Below are 11,031 nucleotides of genomic sequence, written 5' to 3' on the forward strand. Positions count from 1 at the left end.
AGAGACATTCCAAATTTAGCACAACTTTTTAGGGTATATCTTAGTATATATATAATTCCAATATAAATCTACCCTATGACCCATAATATAGTAATAGATTAGAAAGTTAAAGCTTATATTTTACTTATCATGAAAGAAATTAAGCAAGTTTTAGACTTAGCATAATAAGCCCCCTTTTGTTTTTAAAATTCTTGTTAGAATCTTATCATGAGGTGATGTGTAAGTATAGACTCATCATGATAAGCAAGAATATATATATTTCAAGTTAAAAATATATTCTTAAATTGTCATGCATAGAAATGGACATTTGATCCTAATATGGCTAACTATTAGGATATATGGCATGACAGTGAAACTTATCATGAAAATACAAATTTTCAAGTGAAAGTACACATGATAAGCAATCAAATTCATAGAGATTAAGATTACAAAGTATAATTTTCTCCTATGAATGGGAAACAAGAAAGATATTCAAGATTGAGCACAAAATTCAAAAAGATGAACATTTAAGCCTTTTTTTTTTGTTTTTTTTTTTTTTGTTAAAGTATGAACATATAAGCACGTATAGGTGGGGGAATGAAAAAATGAACTATATAAGCAAGTCATTATAGTCATTTTAAACATGAATATAGCAAAGGTAATCTCTCCCCTTTGTATTTGTCATTTGCCTTATATAAAAACAAGGTATGACATTACACAATAGGCCAAAGATATGACAATTGAATGCTTGGCCATCAAAACTTATTCTTGGAATAGATGATACCAATCTAGATCATCCAAGATAAGTCTAAAAGCCTAAAAGATATGACTTTAAGTCCTAGGCTATGGGCTTTTTGTCTTAAAACAGTCACATGCTAGATGATACCAATTTAGGAGCATAAGACAAGCCCGAACTAACCACATATGGAGCAATCATGGCTCCTAATGGGTGTACTTATCATAATCCAAATGATATATACATTGAGTATCATATGATAAGCTACTTAGGACAAATCTTGACCTTTAAGCTCCCCCTTTGAAAATGAATCATGCAATGCATGAATCCAAAGGGATGTCCTTGCATAGACTCCAAAGGTTTTTGGATATATTTTCTAAAAGATACCAAGTTAAACTCAACCCTTGGGCTACAATGACACTTACTCTCCAAGTGTCGGTTTATCATGATAAAATGATAGACATAGTTTAGCTCATCATGATAAACATGCATAGCACAAAAGATTTTCAATCTTTGGCTCATGCTCCCCCTAAATGTGATATCATATTTTCAAATTCACGCTTTACTTCCTTAAGTATGTAACATACATAACTAGCTAGGGAGATCACATATAAATGTATACCTATTCATGTTTGAGATGTTGGCACAAGGCCAATTTATTAGATATTTTAATTAAGGTGAATGTACCATCTCCCTCTTAGAATCTAAGAAGGCTAAGGGCACCAATTGAGTGACTTTTAAGATTAATGGTTTAACATCTCATACGTGTAGATATTATCAAACAAGGGGTGATAACTATAGAATATATATATATATATACCAATTTGAGTTCAATTCTATAGGACTAAGACATAGTGAGAATGGTCAATAAAATACCATGTCTTAGAGAGACATCCATGATTCACGAAGGTGAGAGTATACCTTATGAGAAAGATATGATCATCAAGGTTTCCATGGATAATCTACCATGTTTGGACACAAAGGGCATAACACATAATGTGCATGGTCCAAACATTACATCTACATCCACAACCACATGTAAAATGACAAGGCATTAGGCACAAGGTGCATAAGCCCTCTTGAAAACCAAAAATGTGTGGGAGGCACATATTCCCATCACAATCTAATGTATACAACCACCTTAATGAATTTTAATTTTACTCAAGTGAGTAAATGCCCAAATATGATTCTAGATTCCTATGATATTTTCATTTCAAGTGATACATTGAATCTAGGCATATTTTCAACTTCCTTACAAATTATATCCTTTTATGAATTTTGGGAAAAGACCAAGGATTTTAAAACCATTTAGGTTCAAGTCTTAAACCTATGGGTTTCCTTTGGTTTTGCTAGAAAGATGTGATCATTTAATGTAATTACTAGCAACTACCAATATGGGTTCAAATGCTAAGGATATACTTGTAGATTTAATTTGAACACATGGGCAAGTGATGTGGTTGTATATTCTATTAGGATCAAATTATGGTTTTCACATTAAATTCTATAGTGGCATGAATGTGGATGAATACTAAGTGCAATAAGATCTAAATCATAGTGTGTGCACTTAGAGTAGAACGTATAGATACATGAGAATCAAACAAGAATAAGTACATGGTATCTACACAAACAAATCTATCAAAAGATATTTCATTTTAAGCTCATTACCCCTAAATCTACTAATCATATGATGTGATTCAAGTAGGGGATTTTGGAACCCAAACCATCTTGGTTCCAAGCAAGTTTGCTCTAGGTGATAAGTCCTTTTTAACCCAAACAAACTTACTGCTTTTTATAAATCTAAACATACATTTAGATTTGTAATGTCCAAATCTACCACAAAAATCACAAGACATATATGAGTAGGTAGATGGACGGGATGAACATGATGATCTACAAGAATGGTCATGATGGCAATTATGTTTTACACTTTCTTGTAGTTTGTAATTTTCCAACTGAAGTTTCTCATTCTTGATTTTCAAATCATTGATTTCCATTTTGAAGTTATTTGTTTCAAGAGATGAGGAATTCTTGATTTTATCTTCTTCTTCTTTAAGGAGTTCATTTTCTTCTCTTAGTGATTTAATGGTTTCACTTAGTTCGATAAAATTATTTTCAAACATTTCATTCTCTTCACTAAGATGTGCATGGTCTATTTCTAGTGACCTAAACTCCTTGTGAATACTAGCTAAATTATTTTTCAAGTTTGAATTCTTAGTTAGTTGATCCTCAAGTTTCTTATTCAAATCTTGAAAAGCACAATGTAGTTCTTCAAATGTGAAATCAATATTTTCCAAAGCATTTTCATTAGATTTCTCAATTATTCCACTTAAGCATAGGATTTCACTTTGACAAGATTTTTCAAGTTTGTTTAAAATCTCTTTAGCATTAGTACATGAGGATACCTTCTCATAAATGTGTGGTGGTAATGCACAACATGTTGCAATTAGGGCTTTCGTATTTAATAAAGATAATTTTTTATTATATTCATTTAATCCTTTAGATTTAGCATTTAAAATAAATCCATTTTCAATTATCTTTACCATATCTTTATCTAGACCTTTTAAGTATGTCTTCATATGGATCAACCATGATCCATAATCCGAACCATCCAAAATAGGTAGTCTAGATCCCATCTTTTAAGTTGCCAAAAAAACTAGATCGTTCAACTCTTAACCGGTTAGGGTCTTAATCAAGAGCCCAAGCTCTGATACCAATTGAAATCCAAGTAGTGACTTGGTTTGGCAACCTAGAGGGGGGGTGAATAGGATGTTTATAAAACTTTTACCTTTTGAAAACTTTTACTAAAATTTCACCCAAGACTTATCCCTTGTTTAATTAAGTTTGAAATAGTTGAACTTAAACAATATTACAAATTAATATAAGTTCAAAAACCCTTGTTGATTAGCAAACTTAATTAGGTGATTTATAGCCTAGTTAGCAAGGTATCAATATTCAATCAAAACCAAAATGCTAACTACTCACTCAATTTCAAATATGTAAGAATGCAAGCACAAATAAATAAGAAAGTGAGAGGGAGAGAAAGATAGAGAAATACCAACACAAGTGACACAAAGATTTATAGTGGTTCGGCAAACGGCCTACTCCACTCTACTCAAGGTCGCACTTGAGGATTTCCACTATTGAGACCTCCACGACGCCCAGCTCCGAGGCTTTTACACTCCAAGGGAATTAGATAAGGATGCCCTTCCACCTTTACAATGACTCTCCTTCTCCGCCGAGTTCTAAGCGCTTTCTCCCAAGGGAATTAAACACGGATGCCCTTGCCACCGATAGAATAAAGAAGAAGATAAAAGCTTTGCCTCTATGTAGGCTACAATGCAAGTTGAAGCTCCAAAGATGCTCTCAAGAATAAACAAGTTTAAGCCTAAACCAATCTCAAAAGATTTTCTCAAATCAAGGCACAAAGAGTTTGGTTGGTGAGAGAATTTAACCAAAAATAGTTCACAAATGATTTTCTATGGTTTGTTGAAGTTGGACAATGTTCCTCTCATGTTTTAGACCCATTAGATGGGTATATATGGTGTCCCAACTCCATGTGACCGTTTGGGGGGCAAAACAGTCAAAACTGGGTCAAAAATTCAACTAGCCGTTGGACAACAACGGCTATATTTTTTTGAATTCATAGTGTTCTCGGAGTTCCGAGCAAATTCTCGGAGTTCCGAGCAAAATTCTCGGAGTTCCGAGAATCCAAACAGAGCCTTTATTTTTAGAACCTGGACCATTTCTCGGAGCTCCGAGAATGGTCTCGGAGTTCCGAGCTCGGAGCTCCGAGAATAATTCTCGGCGTTCCGAGCCTGGATTTCCAGCAAACAGTGTTTCATTTGAAAAAATCATATCTCCCTCATTTCTCGTCAGATTTCGATGTTCTTATACTCTACGGATATGAGAAAAATGAGAGCTATCTGTTAAAAATATTTTCAAAAATATTTGAAAATGTTTTAAATAAGTTTTGATAGGATTTAGTTGCTGGTCCAGGTTGTTGCTTCGGAACTTTGTTTTGTTCTTTCTTGTGTTGAATGCCATATGGGTCCCAACATGTTGGTACACCACCATGGCCATTCACTTATCCATTTAAGTCCTTAAAGGGTGTGTTAGTCTCTTTGAAAAACATATTTTAGGGGTTTTAAGATGTGCCTTGATCAAGAGAAAACACAAGAGAGAAAGGTGATACATACTACCCTTTTGAACACTCTCTTGAATGAACTCTTGAGCCAATCTTCATTTGATCTTCAATGTGGTTCTTGGATTGCTTGTGGGATCTTCACTTGAGCTCCTTGCTTTAACATCTTCCAAGGATGATGCCACCAATGTGTTCAAGCTCCTTTGCATGTTGATCCTCAAGCATGTGTTGTGTTGCATTGTGTAATGGCGATATGACATGTCAAGCATGTCAAGTTCCTGTCTAAGACACAACACTCAAGGCAACTGATCAGTCCATAAACGACTAATCAATTTGTATTTGTTAATCATCAAAACAAGGTGATTGACTGAACCCATGGGGAACCCTTGGGCTTACAACACCTAAAGGGATGGTTGAGGATGTTTTAATTAAAGTAGGAGATTTTCTTTTTCCCGTCGATTTTATCGTATTAGATACGGAACCTGTTGCTAATATCAAGGATCAAATCCCTATCATTCTTGGGAGGCCTTTCCTTGCTACTAGCAATGCTCTCATTAACTGTAGAAATGGCCTAATGAAACTCTCCTTTGGTAATACTTCAGTAGATTTCAATGTGTTTCGCTTAGGTAAGCAACCCAATTTTCATGAAGATATTAATATGTTGCATGCCTTTCCTGAAGATGTTATGACTAATTTTGACATCAATTTTGATGCAGGTTTTCAAGAATGCTTGGATGCACTAGGAGATGATGAAGGATATGATTTCTTTTCCAAAACTTTTGCTATTCAAGACGTAGAGCCCATGGGACCATTAGCCACATCGCTTCCAAAGCCTTCCATTGAAGAGGCCCCACAGCTAGACTTGAAGCCACTCCCTTCTTCTTTACGTTATGCTTTTCTTGGTGATAATTGTACTTTGCCTGTAATAATTGCTGCGGATCTAACCTCCACTCAAGAGGAGGAACTCATTAAATTGTTAAAAGATAACAAGGAAGCCATAGGGTGGACAATGGCCGACATCAAAGAAATTAGCCCTTCGATTGTGCAACACCACATCAACCTCATTGAGGGTTTCAAACCTTCAAGGGAACCTCAAAGAAGGGCTAATCCTGTGATGAAGGAAGCTATCAAAAAAGAAATTTTAAAATGGTTAGATAACGGGATCATATATCCCATATCGGATAGTCAATGGGTGAGTCCCGCTCAAGTAGTGCTTAAGAAGTCGGGAGTCACAGTTATACAATCCGCCACCAATGAACTCATTCCTACTCATATTCAAACGAGGTGGCGGGTTTGTATTGACTACGGAAAGCTTAATGCCGCTACTTGGAAGGATCACTTTCCTTTGCCTTTTATTGATCAAATGTTAGAAAGGTTAGCGGGTCGTGAGTATTATTGCTTTCTTGATGGATATTCCGGTTATAACCAAATTCCCATAGCTCCTGAAGATCAAGAGAAAACGACATTCACATGCCCCTTTGGAACGTTTGCTTATAGACGCATGCCTTTTGGGTTATGCAATGCACCGGCAACTTTCCAAAGATGCATGATGAGTATCTTTTCTGACATGGTGGAGACCTTCTTAGAGGTTTTTATGGATGATTTTTCTATTCATGGCTCCACCTATGCAGAATATTTACATCACTTAAAATTGGTCTTAGAAAGGAGTAGAGAAAATAACCTTGTCCTCAATTGGGAAAAGTGTCATTTTATGGTAAAAGAGGGCATCGTTCTAGGACATGTGATTTCTAAAGAGGGAATTAAGGTTGATAGAGCCAAGGTGGATCTCATTGTCCATCTTCCACCGCCCAAAAGTGTGAAGGATATTCGATCATTTTTAGGCCATGCGGGCTTTTACCGGCGTTTTATAAAAGATTTTTCTAAAAATGCTAGGCCTCTAACCAACTTGTTAGCAAAAGATCAAAATTTTGAGTTTTCCAAAGAATGCTTCGATTCTTTTGAGTGTTTAAAAAAGGAGTTAACTACGGCTCCCATCATTCAGGCACCAAATTGGGCCGAACCGTTTGAAATTATGTGTGATGCTTCTGACTTTGCCATAGGAGCCGTTTTGGGCCAAAGATTCAATAAATTACCGCATGTCATCTATTATGCAAGTAGGACTCTCAATGATGCACAACTCAACTACACCACTACGGAAAAAGAATTTCTAGCGGTTGTGTTTGCATTAGAAAAATTTAGGTCCTACTTGATTGGATCGCATGTCATAATTTATACCGACCATTCGGCAATCAAGTATCTTGTTGGAAAGAAGGATGGTAAAGCTCGCCTCATTAGGTGGGTTTTACTTCTTCAAGAGTTTGATTTGGAGATTAGAGATAAAAAGGGTACGGAAAACTTGGTTGCCGATCACTTGTCTAGACTTCCTAATGCAAAGAATGACGAAGGTCCAATTAATGAAAACTTCCCTGATGAGCAATTGTTTGCTATTTCTAGTGAGCCATGGTATGCGGATATTGTGAATTACTTGGTTACAGGTGCTACACCGGATCATTGGTCCAACCAAGACAAATACCGGTTTCACTCACAGGTAAAGTATTTCTTTTGGGATGATCCCTATTTATTCAAAACTTGTTCGGATCAGATTGTCCGACGATGTGTGCCTAATCATGAGCACCAATCGATTCTATCTTTTTGCCATGATCAAGCCTGTGGTGGCCATTTTAGTGCAAAGAAAACCGCACACAAAGTTTTACAATGTGGTTTCTATTGGCCTAGTCTTTTTCGGGATTCTTTTGATTTTTGTAAAGCTTGTAGGTCATGTCAATCCTTAGGAAGAGTTACTAAGCGAAATATGATGTCCCTCAACCCGATCTTAGTGGTAGAAATCTTCGATGTGTGGGGTATCGATTTTATGGGCCCGTTTCCAAATTCATTTGGGAATTTGTATATTTTTCTTGCAGTAGATTAGGTTTCAAAGTGGATTGAAGCAATTGCTTGCAAAACCAATGACCACAAGGTAGTGGTCAAGTTTTTAAAAGAAAACATCCTATCGCGCTTCGGTACTCCTCGTGCGATCATTAGTGATAGGGGTAAACACTTTTGTAATAGACCTTTTGAAGCCCTTATGAAGAAATATGGTATTACTCATAAGTTGGCTACCCCTTATCATCCTCAAACGAGCGGCCAAGTGGAGGTTTCAAATAGGCAAATTAAGCAAATTTTAGAGAAGACAGTGCATCCAAACCGCAAAGATTGGTCCCTTAGGCTAGTGGATGCCTTGTGGGCTCATAGGACGGCATTCAAGACTGATCTTGGTCAGTCTCCTTACCGCCTTGTGTGTGGCAAAGCTTGTCACCTCCCGGTTGAATTGGAACATAAAGCTTTTTGGGCTATTAAGAAACTAAACTTTGATTTGTCTTCTGCAGGTGTTCAAAGGCGATTACAACTTTCTGAATTGGAGGAGTTGCGCAATGAAGCGTACGAGAATGCAAAGATCTATAAAGAGAAGACAAAAGCTTTTCATGACAAACATATTTTGAGAAAATCATTTCAAGAGGGCAAAAAAGTGCTTCTCTACAATTCAAGATTGCATATCTTTCCAGGTAAGTTAAGATCTCGTTGGGATGGACCATATGTGGTTAATAAAATTTTCTCCCATGGTGCGGTCGAGGTTCTTAATCCACGCAGTGGTGAGATTTTTAAAGTTAATGGTCAAAGATTAAAGCCGTTTATTGAGTTGTCAAAGCCGGATATGGAAGAGGTCATGGAGCTCCATGAACCTTCCTATTCGAATCATGCTTAAACAAATACGGTATGTACCCTCCTTTCTATTTTTAGTCCTCATATTTTTCTTTCTATTTTTAACGCATTGAGGACAATGCATAAATCAAGTATGGGGGGGTAGCTTTTGGAAACTTTCTTTTCTAATCTTTTCTATTGTTAAAGTTAGAAATTTTCTTTTCCTTTTGTTTTTGGTAATTTTTCAAATTAGAAAGAACTTGGTATTCTTAAAAAGAAAGTTGTTTTCCTATTTTAAGAAAGAAAGTTAGTGGATATTTTAATTTTGAAATTTGAAAAATTAGAAAGAATACTTTCCTTTCTTAGTTTTGTTTTCTTTTGGAATCTTTCTTTTTAAAAGGATTTGAATAAGAAATAGAAATAGAAACTTGCTTTTTATATGGTATGGATAAAAAGGAAAGAAAGGTTGAAACAGAAGAAAGAAAGAATGATTTTTAGAAAGATTGCTTCTTGATTATAGTTTTGATTTGTAGCCTTTTTGACTTGAGCTATTAAGTCTGAAGGGTTTTTTATGCCTAGTTCCTTAAAGCCAACTGGCTTGAGAGCAACTGACTGAAAACTCCATACATGGGTCAATTAGAAAGCTTAATAAATCAAAGCATTGCACGCAATCAAAGGTAAAGTTTGAACTCATATGCATGAATGTCTATGACATATGCAAATTAAAGATTAGTCGGACACTGCTTAGTAGCCTGGGTATCTGGTGCATGCCCTGCATGTCGCCGACGCCCTCTCTCTCTCTCTCTCTATCCCTCTGTCTCCTTGCTCTCCCTCTCTATCCCTCTGTTTTTCATCTTCCAACCCCTCTCTGCTTACTCCATCTCCCCACCATCTGTGTCTTCACTCCCTCTCTCTCGGCTGTTACGGTGGCTCAACAGCAGCCTCTTTTAAAAAAAAAAGAAAAAACAAAAGAAAAAAAACAGAGTATTGGTTTTTCACCGATACTCTGTTTTTCTTCTTCCTCTCTCTCTCTCTCTAAGAAGGAGCTTCACCAGCATTCTCGTTGAAGGAATATTTTCTTCAATGGAACACGGTTCCCTCACAAATCCCAAGCTCGTCAACATTTTCCTTTGCTGATGAGGATCACACCCTTGCAAATTCCGTCAGATTCATCTTGAATAAAGACCCAAGAGTAGTATTCTGAGGTTACAGCATTCCTCATCCATCAGATAACCGAGTTAACATAGGAGTTCAGACTAGTGGTGATTCTGCTAAGGATGTATTGAAGGATGCACTCCAGGACTTAATGGTGATGTGTGAGCATGTGAGGAAAACTTTTGACAAGGCAGGTGTTGATTTCAGAGTAACAGAGCCTCTTAAGCAAATGAACATCAAACCATAGACGGAGATACGAACTAGTAGAGAATGATTGGGAACAGACATTAACCATGGTCAGCTCCAGCTCAAGATGATAATGCCACCCGTGATCTCAAGTGAGAAAAAGAAAGAAAAAAGGAAAGAAAAAGAAAGAAAAGACATTGGAGTACTCGTCAGTGGACATCCTCGGATTATCAAGCTCTCGGATTCGGCGAGGATCTCCATCGCAGGTAGGTGCACTATTCTCAGATTTTTCCAGGATTATTTGATATTTTTTTTATATTTTTGCATGATTTTAAGCATTTAAATGAATTTAATTCAATATTAAATGTGTGTGCTTAAAATTATGATCTACATGAGTGTTTCAATTCCAATTCATCTCGAAATTTAATACAATGATCTGTTTAAATAGACTAAGATAACCATCGGATCGGATCGGACATTGAATCAAAGGATTTCAAAAATTTGAGTGAAGAGTGGAATTTTATTTAAAATAATGGCTGAGAAATTACAAAATTCGAAAAAAATAGCTATCTTAGGATGACTTATTTTTTGGAATTTTAAATTTTCCTATGTTCATCACATCAGAACAAGATTAAAGGACGTTTTCAAGAGTTGTAATTTTCTCGAAAATCGTGTTTTAAAAATAGAAAATTCTTCAAAAACATCTTTTTGACGAAGAAAAATAAAATATATACTAAATAGATTCCACAATTAATGAAATTTTGTGGGAAAATAATATGGTACTGATACATTCTACCATGAATTTTTAAGAATTTTTGGATTCTTTTTGGTATATTATTTGATGCTTTCTTTGAAACTTATCATATTTTGTGAGACTTTTTGCTGACAACAGATCACGATTAAAATTCTCTAAATTTTGAAAGTAGTCTTAGTTTCCAGATTTCTGGCTATTGTAAAATTTTCAAGTGATTTAGAATTTTTTTCTAAGGGTTGTAGTGTAAGTTCATAATCTGGTCTTAAAATTGAAAAATCAGAAATTGATAGTAAATGGTCTCAAACATTCATGAAACTCTCACAACATGCTCTGTTTACTTACATCTTACTACTGTAGAAATTTCAATGAATTTAGATTTCT

The sequence above is a fragment of the Tasmannia lanceolata genome, unplaced genomic scaffold, assembly GCF_043159265.1.
Source record: "Tasmannia lanceolata isolate RefF3 unplaced genomic scaffold, GAP_Taslan_0.1 ptg000063l, whole genome shotgun sequence".
Lineage (NCBI taxonomy): Eukaryota > Viridiplantae > Streptophyta > Magnoliopsida > Canellales > Winteraceae > Tasmannia > Tasmannia lanceolata.